Here is a 13,697-nt window from a genome sequence, read left to right as displayed (position 1 = left end):
TGTTCTTTCCCACACACAGGTTTTGTTTAAAACAAAGTTTATTTTTTTTTATCTGTTTGCATAGTTTTAGAGAAAGCACTAGTAAGTTCCAACATTCTTTACTTAACACTCTGTATAACCGTCTAATGGCATGATTTGCAAAAATAGTCACACACGTGGAATATGCTTAAGTGGAAGTCATTTAAGATTACTGCAATATTAATATTGTCACTGGGGAGATCCTGACATTGAAAAAGTGATAGGCAGGAGGTTATCTAGACTGCAGTATATTAAAACAGCATATTAACCCTAAATTGCATGCGGTGAAACCAAAGCAACATATTGTCAGGATTAGTGCCCATGACAAGAGATCTGTGTCACTGAAAAATACACAAAAATGACAAAAATACGCTGCCCACAGAATTTTTTTTTATTTGTTGGGTAATCGCGTGAGATGCCTGAAGTCACTGAAATCAATTTATATATAATATATAATGAATATATAATGAAATGTACAAAGGTCGAATTCAAAATAAATCAAGCCACATGACAGAAAGAATGATGCCATGAAGAAAAAACGTTGCCTTTGCAAGCCTATCCAAACATGAGATAAATAACACAAATAATCACCCATACATTGTTTAAATGCTTCCATAAGGGGGTTTGGTGCAGTTCTCCCTTTAATTGAATGACACAGTTCTTCTTTTTTTTTTTTTTTAATCAACCCAGCAGGAGAAGCTCTAATTACAAGCAGGGCAATGTGTTACAATAAAACATTGATCTACTGTAGACTTTCAATATAAGGCATAATACATGAGTCTTTCTGAAGTACAATTTATTGGTAACAGTTTTAACAGGTCTACTAAAAACAGGTCTACTTGGCATTTAATTAAAACAGAATTGTTTTTTGAAGCAATGCAAATATTACATATTTGTTAACCAATTTTATGGCTGGTTTCACAGACCCTAATTAGGACTAATCTTGGACTACCTAATGTTATTTTAGATAAGGTAGTCGATAGTGTCTTTAGACAGAGGTAATCCACTAAACCTGAGCTTTTGCATTCAAGGATAGAGGAACAGCCAAATATGCATTTTCAAGATTTTACAGATTAGAAAGCATTGTATTTAATAATATTAATAATAACAAAAATAATTGTGTGTCACTCCCTAAATATATAACAATGATAATAAGTATTGTCCAGCTTTTACTTGCCCATTCAGCAGCTGGGTATACATATAGCATCTTTGCAATTCCATCCGTGTGACAAGATTGCAGGAAATGAATAGACCCTTCATCTGAAAAGATCTTCAGTGGCTGGAGGCAGCGAATGTAGGAAATGTTGGCTATAATAATTGCTGTCTGCCCTGGGAAATGGCATCAAGGCCAGACCAGTCATGGCTCCAAACCAGCACAACCTCTAATTATTGAAAAACCTGAAAAGTCTGGATGTTAATCAGTCTCTCAGAGACTTCAGCTTTATGTGGTTAGTACAGATTTTTTTTTTCTTATACTTTTATTAAAGATGATATTTCACAAGGAAGGAAAAATATCTCTAGACAACTGTTAAAAAGTTTCTATCACGAAAGTGAACTGTAGGATTATTCTAAGGATATTCCACAGGGGACAAAAAGGAAGGATATGGAACAAAACATCAAAGAAGCTGTGAAAAAAAAATGAAAAAGATAAAGCTGTAAAATATTTAGAGCGGCCCCAACAGGTGGTCAAGAGTGCAACACGAGGCTGCGGTTTAATTAAGATTAATAATGCATGCTTGTTAGACTTATGTAAATACAGATTTATATTCCCTAATTGACAAAGAAGGGTGATCCATATCGAACAGAAATTTACTAAAAGAATTTGAGCAAGCTGGTATAATTAACTGACAATTAGGTTAATCTTTAATGGAAACTTAATCACAGATAAGCGGTTCTGGTTACAGCGTTTAATCCCACAGTATAACAATAGTTACAATGATGTCTAACAAGGACAGCAAGGATGACCTTTTATCAGGTATCCTTTCTAAATAATTATCCCCAATATTTTTCTTTTTATTACCATATACATTTCAAACATCTGGGTTCAAATTAGCTCCAGTGGATATTTGCACATTTTTTGTTCATGTAACAGGTCTTATAAAGCTCTTATAATAGCAATACATATATCGCCTTGTTTTTTTCTGTTCGAATTTTGCATAGTTTCCAACTATTTTGTTTTTTTAATCTGTGATGTGAGAAAATATTTTGTTGTATCACTACCTTTTTCCTAATCACTTCTGTATTTCTATCCCATTAATTATAGTTTGTTTGCAGCAGCTTCAGTAATTCAAATAACTGGTATGTTAAAAAAAAAAAAAAAGAGTTTTTAGTCACTGAATATCCAGCTCAGAGCATGCCACAAAAGCAGAAGAAGCAATGACAGAAACTGGATCTTTGCATTAGATTTAAAATGAATGGTTTTCGAAAGTCAGCAGCAGTTGACGATGATAAAGATGTGTGTTGGCTCCTGATTCACCCTATTCAAAACCATACACAGTGCTGAGACCATTACAGTTAGCATGACTATTAATATAACACAGAACAGTGCTTCTTTGTGCCATTACAAGCGGGATAAATTCATGCAGGATGCACTATGCTATATCTGGTCCTAAATACTCTATTTACAGCACATAAAATCCATGTGTATCTAGCAGTGTTTGTCATATAGTAAATTGGTTGGTTTACGTTTCCACTTTTCAATTTCAGTTTAAACTTCATAAACGTGATTTGGTATACTTCTTGTTTAAGATTTTTTTTATCTTTATGAATTCAGAGATTGACACAAAGTGAATCCCTTTGTATGCCACAAACCTCTGTTGGGACTGTAAATAATAACAGTATCACATTAATTATTAGGTTGGTTTGTCTGACACCCTGTACCAGCTTTCTGCAATTTCACCCAAGTTTAACCCCAGCTTAGTTTGTAGTTTTCTACATGAGTGTCTATCACATGATTGGCCCTTCTGAATCTCCAATTAAATTATTTGTGCGGAACTGCAGGAAGTGCCCCAGAAACAGTGTTTCCCATGGAGAGCTCCCTACAAAGGCACCAATGGGTATATAATGTCGTGAAATTCATGATATGTTAAAAAATACTTCTGAACATCCTAACTAACAAGGGATGGAAGCCTCAAAGATGAGAAATAAATGATTGACAGGTAGGACACTGGTTGCCAACTGCAGACACCCCTGGGTATTTTCTTAAATATACTGAAATACTAGTTTGCAGCCTTTCATCTGTGTTTTATCTACTTTATTTCTTATTATTTCATAACTCTTTCGTTACTTTCTCTATTGATGGTAATGTAATTCAAAATATAAAGCACAATTATTATTTTTAGATGTTAGTCTACCAATATTATATTGAGAGGTTTGCTGTGGTCATTAGTTCAGGACCAAGTTGTAATACAGCAGGCAGGAAGACTAACGCCACACTTCCATATGTGCCATTAAACCTGTTCAACTCAATCTCATCTTGTTCCAATATCAAACCAGGGCTGCAGTTTCACCTGCAGTCTACAATCCAATCTGCAGCCGGACGTTACACAAAACTCAAAGATTACCTGTATACTGTGTATCACGTTTTATAATATAGTCACAGCATTGGCAGATGGAAACATCGCTTAAGAGGCATAAAATGCCAAACAAGCTACAGGTGTAGGAAACAGGGTTCCAATGGAACAACAGCACAGAACTATCCTGTCTTCTGTTGTTCAGCTTTAACCACTACACTCAGTACAGTGCTTCCTCCAAGTATACAGTACACTGAACCTTGATGTCAAAATTCTTATAAGGTTCCACAGCACTGAAGCACTAAAGGAAAAGACACATTGATCACACTTCAGATGCAAAAAGAAACTGCAGAGGAACAAATAGATACTCCCTTAACACTTACACACCTTTTTTTACTACATTTATTTACTACAAAAAAAAGACATGGACCCAACAGTATATAAAATTGCTAAACTTCATGTTTACATTTTTATCCTGCAATGTAAATCATTTTGGATATCAAAAATAAACTACATAATAATGTAGATTCTTCTGGGGTGATTTTCAAAGTGACAAACGACAAAAGACCTGTTCTTTAATTTGGAATAATTTAGTATAGTGGTACCCTCCCTTGCACTGTTAAATATTCTCATAAGGATGCTGAAATAATACAACAATTTGGGGAATGAAAGGCTTGATCTTTTCAGCAACTTTTACTAATTTCTTGTAGACAAACTGGCTTTCTAGAATGTTACCAGAATGCCATACAGTGGCACAAACATTTCTATATATTTCAGTTTTGTAAAAATAAAAAAAGCACCTAACTTTAATTTGGTGCATGTGATCTAACAGTCCTTTTAGTCAATTTCTATCATATGTCTGTGGTATTTAGATCCGCCAACATTTAGATAAATTGATAAATTGTGCTAAAAAAAAAAGCCAATTGAATAATCTGGAAAATAGGTAAATTTCAAAATATCACTGTCCTGGTCACAAAAGCAAAGTTTGTGGGGAATAATAGCCATTTTCTATACTTTTGAGGCATAAGCAATTAGGAAATAACACTTACTACCCAGGAACAAAAATGCCTTTAAAATACAAAACAACACTAGAAAGATAGCCACAGCAATACTACCTGAAACCATACTAAGCAACGGCGCTGGAACCTTTCTAAACGTGTTTTAAGCACACCCATTGTGAAAAAAAAAAAGTACAAGCAAGATATTTGGGTTTAAAACGTAAAAAAGGCCTGGAACGGAAAGATGATTTAACAGGTGTTGATATATCAATGTAAGACGTAATAGGCTACTTGATGCAAGAGACAGAGCTTGTACTTGCATAAAGTTCAGTGAATGGCTGCTTTTTACAACAGAAAAAAATAGCCATACCTCGTTGCCAAACCTTTTTTTCCCTATACAATAGATAACATTACTATCACAGAAAAACTATTTCTACAGATGAATGAATGCAATATAACAACATGTCAAATATTGAAGCAGGTTATATATTTATAGTCTACTGGTTATTTAAAGTTTGCAACAACAACAACAACAACAACAACAACAACAACAACAACAACAACAATACTACTATGACTACTACTGCTAATAATGTGGTGGCAGCATGTAATGGGTTCCAGTGGGAAGAAAGGAAACACTTCTAAAGACTTCTTTGGCACTGGAAAGGCCGTTTATTGTAGAAATGGATTGGCGCTTATAAGTGCTGTTGCTTTAGCTCTTGCTGCTGTCACTCTCTCAGCACCCTCCTAGTCAGCGCGCAGGTTGCAGCTTTATATAGAGTCCGCAGGCGGGAAAGAGTGGACCTGGTTGGAACCAGGCTGCAACAGTAACAAGTCCCATTCAGCGGGTCCGCGAGACCCGACGCTACAATAATACTACTACTACTACGACTACGACTACTACGACTACTAATAATAATAATAATAATAATAATAATAATAATAATAATAATAATAATAATAATTATTATTATTATTATTATTATTATTATTATTATAATAATTATTATAATAAGCTTATTATCTGAAAAATCTTGGTCCTGGGTGACCCCTGTGTCTGCTGGTTTTCATTTGAACTGAGTTCTCAATTACTTAATTATTCATAAGCTTAATTAGACCTTTATAATTGTTTTCAGCTTTTTACACTTTTATAAGTAACTTGAAATCAGCAACGTTTTAGGAGCTGAGAACAATTAAAAAGGTCTAATTAAGCTAATGAATAGTTCAATTAAGGGTTTGATTAAGTAATTGAGAACTCAGTTGGAATGAAAAGCAGACACAGGGGTCCCCCAGGACCAGGACTGGGAACTCCATGCGTTAAGGGACTCTCTGCTCTGCTACTGAACCACACAACTCTGTCTAATAAGAAATGTCTACACATGTTTGTACGTTTGTGTGGGGCGGGGCCCAGAGGAATAATCCCTTAACGCAACAGTAGCCTAATGTACTTATAATGTAAAACTTTGACAGTGGTGAGCAAGCATCCAAATTCAAGACCAATGGAAGCAATATGCGGGGCCCTATGCAGTCCCATAGGCTGCATAAGCCTAAGGCCAGCCCTGTATACAAGAGTATTGTTTTCGCTGTGCTCATGTTTCTTTTGTCAAAAAGTGGGGGGCCATGGTCCCTCTGCAACTCCTAATCCCCTGACTTTTCAGCCCTTGTGTACACCAATGAGTGGGAGAAAGCCATCACCAAGGGTCCAAGTTTTAGTATATAGTAAAACTGCACGCTTGTATTTAGAAATCAATTTAAAAACTGACAAAAAAGCCCTAATGATTTTGCTTAATATTTTACACCAATAAAAGAATGTTAATGAAGGCAGACAAGTTATGGTTTTGCATGTTGCTAGGGTTTCTTGTGTAATCTTCACTATCTCTGAAATACAGGAAAAGCTGAAATGTTAATTTTGACAGATCTATCCGTACCCCTCTGCGACCCATCCTATTTTTTTAAAAGTTTAAGTCTCTGTTCTCATCCCAAGGCTTGAGTTTTCAATGAGACTCCTTCACTTTGATACCCAGAAATGTGATATTATTTAAATGATCCGCTTCTTAAAAGACAAGACTTCAACGCATGCTAATGGAAAAAAATCTCAGTACTGTTTCCAAATTATTTCACTCTCTTGAATATAGAGCTTGATAGAAAAAGCAGTTCAGACCATAAAATCCTAAAGGGATATTATGGATGGGATTTAAAAAAAAACAACATAATAATAAAAACAAATCTTATCTTCAAATAAAATACAAATATTACACATATATTAGTGAGCCTTGTTGTAAGATAAATGAATGTACCCTCTCATATTAACCGTATTACTAATCTTTTATATATAAAATAACAAAACAACCAAGAGTGATAAAAGGCAAGTTCCCCTGAACCAACCTACTAAACCAATCAGGTTTAGTAGGTTTTGTAATGGACCAGTGATTAAACAAAGAAGAGACCTTATATATATAATAAAATAATCCACAAAAAATACTAAACAGTTACATTCTATTACTAAATACATTTTCTTTTTTTTTCAACTGTTCAGCAATAAATAAACTCTACAGTAACTCTAATAAGCACATGTACTGCCCTTACTAATGAGTTAATCCTTTGTAAAAACGTAACTGCGATCACATTTGTCCATGCATAATGTTTATGCTATTCTATAAACCTGTTGTTAAATTAAATAAATGCTTTTTGTTTTAAAAAAATATATTAATTTACTAAGAGTATACAAACAACAAGAAACAAGTATCATATGACACACTTGCAGAAATTGAATTTTAAGACCAAGGAAATGAAAGACCTCACAGTCATTCTGAATATAGAGAAAGTTTCCATGCGACCCAGCGTTGCAGTACCATGTGTTAAGAATTATCACGTGATTAGAAATTATCACTTAAATACGTGATGATTCCCTATCACGAAATTACGTGATATATATATATATATTAGCTCAAAGAGCCAGCTGCCCAACGTTTCGATATGTTGTACATATCTTTCTCAAGGGAACCTTATTATTATTATTATTATGTTTATAGAATAGTATATATATATATATATATATATATATATATATATATATATATATATATATACGCAGTGCCTTGCATAAGTATTCACCCCCCTTGGATTTTTCCACATTTTGTAGTGTTACAACCTGGAATTAAAATGGATTTAATTGGGATTTTTACCATTTGATTTACACAACATACTTAACACTTTGAAGGTGCAAAATATGTTTTTATTGTGACACAAAAGTTAATTAAACAAAAAAAAAGACATTTGTTTGTTGCATAAGTATTCAACCCCCTGAGTCAATACTTGGTAGAAGCACCTTTGGCAGCAATTACAGCTGTAAGTCTCTACCAGCTTTGCACATCTGGATCCTGCAATTTTTGCCCATTCTTCTTGGCAAAATTGCTCAAGCTCTGTCAAGTTGGATGGGGACCGTTGGTGAACAGCAATTTTCAAGTCTTGCCACAGATTCTCAATCGGATTGAGGTCTGGGCTTTGACTGGGCCATTCTAAGACATTCAGGTTCTTGTTTTTAAACCATTCCAGTGTAGCTTTGGCTGTGTGTTTAGGGTCATTGTCCTGCTGGAAGGTGAACCTCCGCCCCAGTCCCAGGTCTCTTGCAGACTGAAACAGGTTTTCCTCTAGAATTTCCCTGTATTTGGCTCCATCCATCTTGCCCTCAATCCTGACCAGTTTCCCAGCCCCTGCCGATGAAAAGCATCCCCATAACATGATGCTGTCACCACCATGCTTCACTGTGGGGATGGTGTTCTCAGGGTGATGAGCAGTGTTTGCTTTGCGCCACACATAGCGCTTTGCGCTGAGGCCAAAAAGTTCAATTTTGGTCTCATCAGACCAGAGAACCTTTTTCCACATGTTTGCTGTGTCTTCGACATGCCTTTTGGCAAAATCCAAATGGGATTTGATATGGGTTTTTTTCAGCAATGGCTTTCTTCTCGCCACTCTTCCATAAAGCCCAGCCTTGTGGAGCATCCGGGTTATAGTTGTCCCATGGACGGTTTCTCCCATCTCAGCTGTAGATCTCTCCAGCTCCTTCAGAGTTACCATTGGCCTCTTGGTTGCTTCTCTGACTAATGCCCTCCTTACCTGGTCACTGAGTTTTGGTGGACGGCCTTCTCTAGGCAGTCGCGGTTGTGCCATATTCTTTTCATTTTTTAATGATGGATTTAATGGTGCTCCGGGGTTTGCCCACAGTTGGGATATTTTTTTATAACCCAACCCTGATTGGTGCTTCTCCAGAACTTTATCCTGGACTTGTTTTGATAGCTCCTTGGTCTTCATGATGCTGTTTGTTTAGATATGCTCTCTAACAAACTCTGGGGCCTTCCAGAAACAGGTGTATTTAATCTGAGATCATGTGACACTTTAATTGCACACAGGTGGACTCCATTCAACTAATTATGTGACTTCTGAAGGCAATTGGTTGCACCAGAGCTTATTTAGTGGTGTCACAGCAAAGGGGGTGAATACTTATGCAATCAAGACTTTTCAGTTTTTTATTTGTAAATAATTTTGAAAAATATGTAGATTTTTTTCCCCACTTCGACATTATGGACTATTTTGTATCGATCAGTGACAAAAAATCCTAATTAAATCCATTTTAATTCCAGGTTGTAACACTACAAAATGTGGAAAAGTCCAAGGGGGGTGAATACTTATGCAAGGCATTGTATATATATAATTTATGTATGGCAGCAATGCGCTTCCGTACGTAACTCTCATCAGGCGTAAACCTTATTGCAATATTAATTGCAAAGAATCTAATGTGTTGACTGCTCGAAACTTTTTTTCTACATTATGTTGAGGCTGCGTGTCTCTGTGTTAATTGCATTAACTTATGAGGAAGATACCAACACTTTAATTTTTGTTTACATTTTTTTCAACAAACTAACCTATTAGTCTGAATAATAGTAAACTAAAACCAACCATGATATACTGTGACGTCAATAGAAAATATGCCGTTTTATTTATTTATTTGGTGGTTGTTGTTGTGGTTGTTGTTGTTATTGTCATATCATGCCATATGTAGCATTGATGAGCAGTGTCACTATTGGGCATCTATGTGGTCTTTTAGGAGGATATAAAAAGGAACGTTCAGGTTGTAACTCTCGCCTCAGCTCAAGCTGAAATAAATACAAAGTGGAAATCAATGTGTAATAAAGCTAAACCTGATTAGCACTTACCTTGTCCTGGGTCCTGTGTTCCGGAGTAGTAGTTGTATTCCCCAGAACCTGCAATAGCAAAAAGGAGAGCCTACAGAGACCAGACGTAACAAGGAAGGCCTGAGAAGACTAAGTCTCAGTTTGCCACGAGGTCAAGAACATGACATGGTGTCAGAAGTAAAGCAGATCAGCCCCAGTTCATCACAAAACCGGAGCACAAGACCTTGACTCGACAGACTTTTCCTTTCAAAATTGAACGTTTCCACAAAGCAAACCCAAAGTTGAACCGTAGACAAACCAGAGAGACGACAGCACGAGGAGCAGCAACAGCACCATGAGGGCGGACCAGACACAGACGACAGCACGAGGAGTAGCAACAGCACCATGAGGGCGGACCGGAGACGGACGACAGCACAAGGAGCAGCAACAGCACCACGAGAGCGGACCGGACACAGACGACAGCACGTTGGAGCAGCAACAGCACCACGAGGGCGGACCGGACACAGACGACAGCACGAGGAGCAGCAACAGCACCACGAGGGCGGACCGGACACAGACGACAGCACGAGGAGCAGCAACAGCACCACGAGGGCGGACCAGACACAGACGACAGCACGAGGAGCAGCAACAGCACCACGAGGGTGGACCGGACACGGACGACAGCACAGGGAGCAGCTCCTGCACAACAGCTTCGACTGGTCCATAATACACGAACGACGCACACAAGCTGCTGCAACCACGAGGCAGAACCAACGCAGAGCCACACCGGAGACGAGACACTGCAGAACCGCTCTGGACAACACCAGACTGCAGCCTCGCACAGATGGAAGGCTGGCAACCCGGACTCTGACACGTAAAGAAAGGACATTCATCACAAACTATAAATATTGGTGTATCCCTTACCTGTAAGTCACTTGCTATACCATTCGGTAATTTGTTCAATCAAGGCGTATGACAATGAATTTGTATTTTGTTCTTCATTTAACTTACAATGGAACAATTAGCAGCTCCCCCTCCTCTAGACATTAGGGGAAATCTAACAGAAAATTGGAAACAATGGAGCCAGCAATTCGAAATATATTCAATTGCTTCAGGTCTCAACAAGAAACCTGACGACATTCAAGTCGCCACCATTTTACACATGATAGGGCAAGGTGGTCTTGACATTTACAACAGGCTGTGCATTGACTTTGCAGACCAGAATAAACAGACAGCGGGTGAGGTGCTAAGTGCTCTGAAAGCCTACTGTGAACCTAAAAGCAATGAAATGTTTGAAAGATACCAATTCTGGGCACATGAGTGGTTAGACTCACATACCATAGACAAATATGTAACTGAAAGGGTCAAAGCAAAAAACTGTGGTTTTGGCACAAATGAAGAAACAGTGTTAAGAGACAAAATAGTCTTTAGCGTAAAGGACTGCCATCTCAAAGAGAACATTTTAACTGTCTCCGATCTAACCTTATCGAAAGTGATAGACATATGCAGGGTCAAAGAAATCTCACACGCACAATCAAAACTAATGCTAGAGATGCTAGAGAGCCCCCCTTCTCAGACCGTAATGACACTCTCGGCCCAAACATCAGTGTCGATCCCCCAGCCATAGACAACATTGCTAGACACAAACATACACGACAACTACCACAAAAAACCTGTGGTAACTGTGGGCAAACCCACAGACCCAGAGCTTGCCCCCGCATAGGGTTTAAAATGCAGGTTGTGTAACAAAAGAAATCATTTTGCTAGCGTGTGTAGGGTGACATCTAGCGGTAGAATTCCGACACGACAGGTCAATGAGGCCCGCGGGGTCATGCGCAAGGTCACCAAGCCCACTCCATGGGTTAACAATCTAGTCGTCATGGAAAAGAAATCTAATGGGAATTTAGACATTTGTTGAGACCCCAGACAACTCAATAAAGCCATACAGCGCCAGCATTTCTCCATACCTAAAATAGATGAGGTACTAGGCAATTTGTCAGGCAAGCGCATCTTCACCATTCTGGATGAATAAGACAGATACTGAACTAGACCATCAGTCGGCAGACCTGTGCATGTTTATCTTGCCATGGGGACGGTATCAATTCTGTAGAATGCCTTTTGGCATTAAATCGGCTAGTGAGGTCTTCCAACTCAAGAATTACGAGGTTTTTGGTGACACCAGAGGCGTACAAATAATTGCGGATGACATGATAATTGCTGTGGAATCGCTGATTGAACATGACAAAATCCTACTACAGGTGCTTGACAGAGCGCGTGAAAAAGGAATTAAGTTCAATAGTGAAAAACTACAGTTCAAAGTGCAACAGGTAGCATACATGGGCCACATCATGTCAGCGCAAGGGGTGCAACCAGACTCTGCCAAAGGGGTGCAAAGAGTCCTTGGCATGACTCGTTATCTAGCACAGTACATCACCAATGAGGCCGACATCACAGACCCGCTTAGACTGCTGTTACACAAAGACATAATCTGGCAATGGGGTCCAGAACACGAACAAGCACTATTTAAGCTCAAATCAGGTATATGTCAAGCACCAGACTGATTTTACGACCCATCTCTTCCTTTAGTGGTCCAAACAGATGCGTCAAAAGATGGTTTGGGTGCGTGTTTGATGCAGGAAGAACAACCTATAGCTTTTGCTTCCAGGGCTATGAGCAAATGTGAGCAACACTATGCACAAATTGAAAAAGAACTCCTTGCTATTGTTTTTGCTTGTCTCAAATTTCACCAGTATGTGTATGGTAGAACTGCATCAGTGCACTTCGATCTCAAGCCATTAGAAACAAGTCAATGGCACAAACCCCAGCATGTTTATAGCACATGTTATTACAATTGCAAAGGTATGATTTGTCATTAGTATATGTCCCAGGGTCAAAAGTAATCATTGCTGACCTCCTGTCCAGGGCTTCACTGCCTAGCGACTGGGCAGAATGGAACATAGAGCAATTTGAAGACAGGGTTCTTAACAGCATACAGAAATGTGTTTTATTGCCAGATAACATGTTAGAAAAAATATGAGAGGAAACAGCAAATGATCCTCACATAAACAAACTCCTAAACAGTGCTTGGCCAGACAGGATGTCTCAAACCCATCCTATTGCCAAGCAGTTTTGGCCATTATTGCGAGTCCAAGACGGATTACTGCTCTTTGGAGACAGAGTAGTAATTCCTACTAACCTTAGGACACTGATGTTGGAGAGACTGCATGTAGCACATCAAGGTGTCAATAGAACAAAGGCATACGCATGAGAGTACATGTTTTGGCCCAACATGGGTTTTGACATAGAATCATGTGTTAAACAGTGTGACCCATGCCAGGCGCTACTCCCTGCTAACCACAAAGAGCCCCTTATTAGTCATGACATTCCTGACATCCCATGGTTAAAGGTTGGTGCGGACATATTTGATCTTGACACACACAGCTACCTGATAGTGGTTGACTACTATTCCAAATTCCCTGAGATCCAGCAGCTGTCGGACAAAACAGGGGCGAAGTGGTAGGCAAACTGAAAGCTATTTTTGCGAGATATGGCATTCCTAAGGTGGTAGTGGCAACAACATGCCTTTTGCGAGTAAGGAAGTACACCTGATGGTTACTGAATAGGGATTCACTTTTACTCATTCCAGTCCTAATTACACTCAAATGGTTTAGCTGAACATACCATCCAAACTGTCAAACATATGTTGAAAAAGGCTATGCGGTCAGGCACTACTCTACATTTGGCTGTTCTCATCCTTTGCAACACCCCCATTTCAGGCATGAAGTACTCTACTGTTCAACTACTTATGGGCAGAGTCTTACAAGGGGTCATACCTGTGGTGTCACGCAAACTGAGGCCGTGTGTGGCGCGGCAGGCCACACAACAATTGGCCAAGAAGCAACATAAGCAAAACCACAGTAAACGGCAGATGGCTCTCTCTAATGCCTCATCTGTGGATTCGATTCCTGACACTGTTCCTGTGTCCGATGAAAATGATG

General features: G+C 38.6%; 1 pseudogene; it reads left to right on the top strand.

Annotated features, from left to right (window-relative positions):
* The first annotated feature begins 12,988 nt into the window (after positions 1 to 12,988).
* LOC131697201 (tetratricopeptide repeat protein 29-like) overlaps positions 12,989 to 13,697 on the top strand; it is a 52,331-nt pseudogene continuing 51,622 nt past the window's right edge.

Source organism: Acipenser ruthenus, chromosome 2, assembly GCF_902713425.1.
Source record: "Acipenser ruthenus chromosome 2, fAciRut3.2 maternal haplotype, whole genome shotgun sequence".
NCBI classification, from domain to species: domain Eukaryota; kingdom Metazoa; phylum Chordata; class Actinopteri; order Acipenseriformes; family Acipenseridae; genus Acipenser; species Acipenser ruthenus.
Note: the sequence above shows the minus strand (reverse complement) of the source record. Positions and strands in the feature narration are given on the sequence as shown.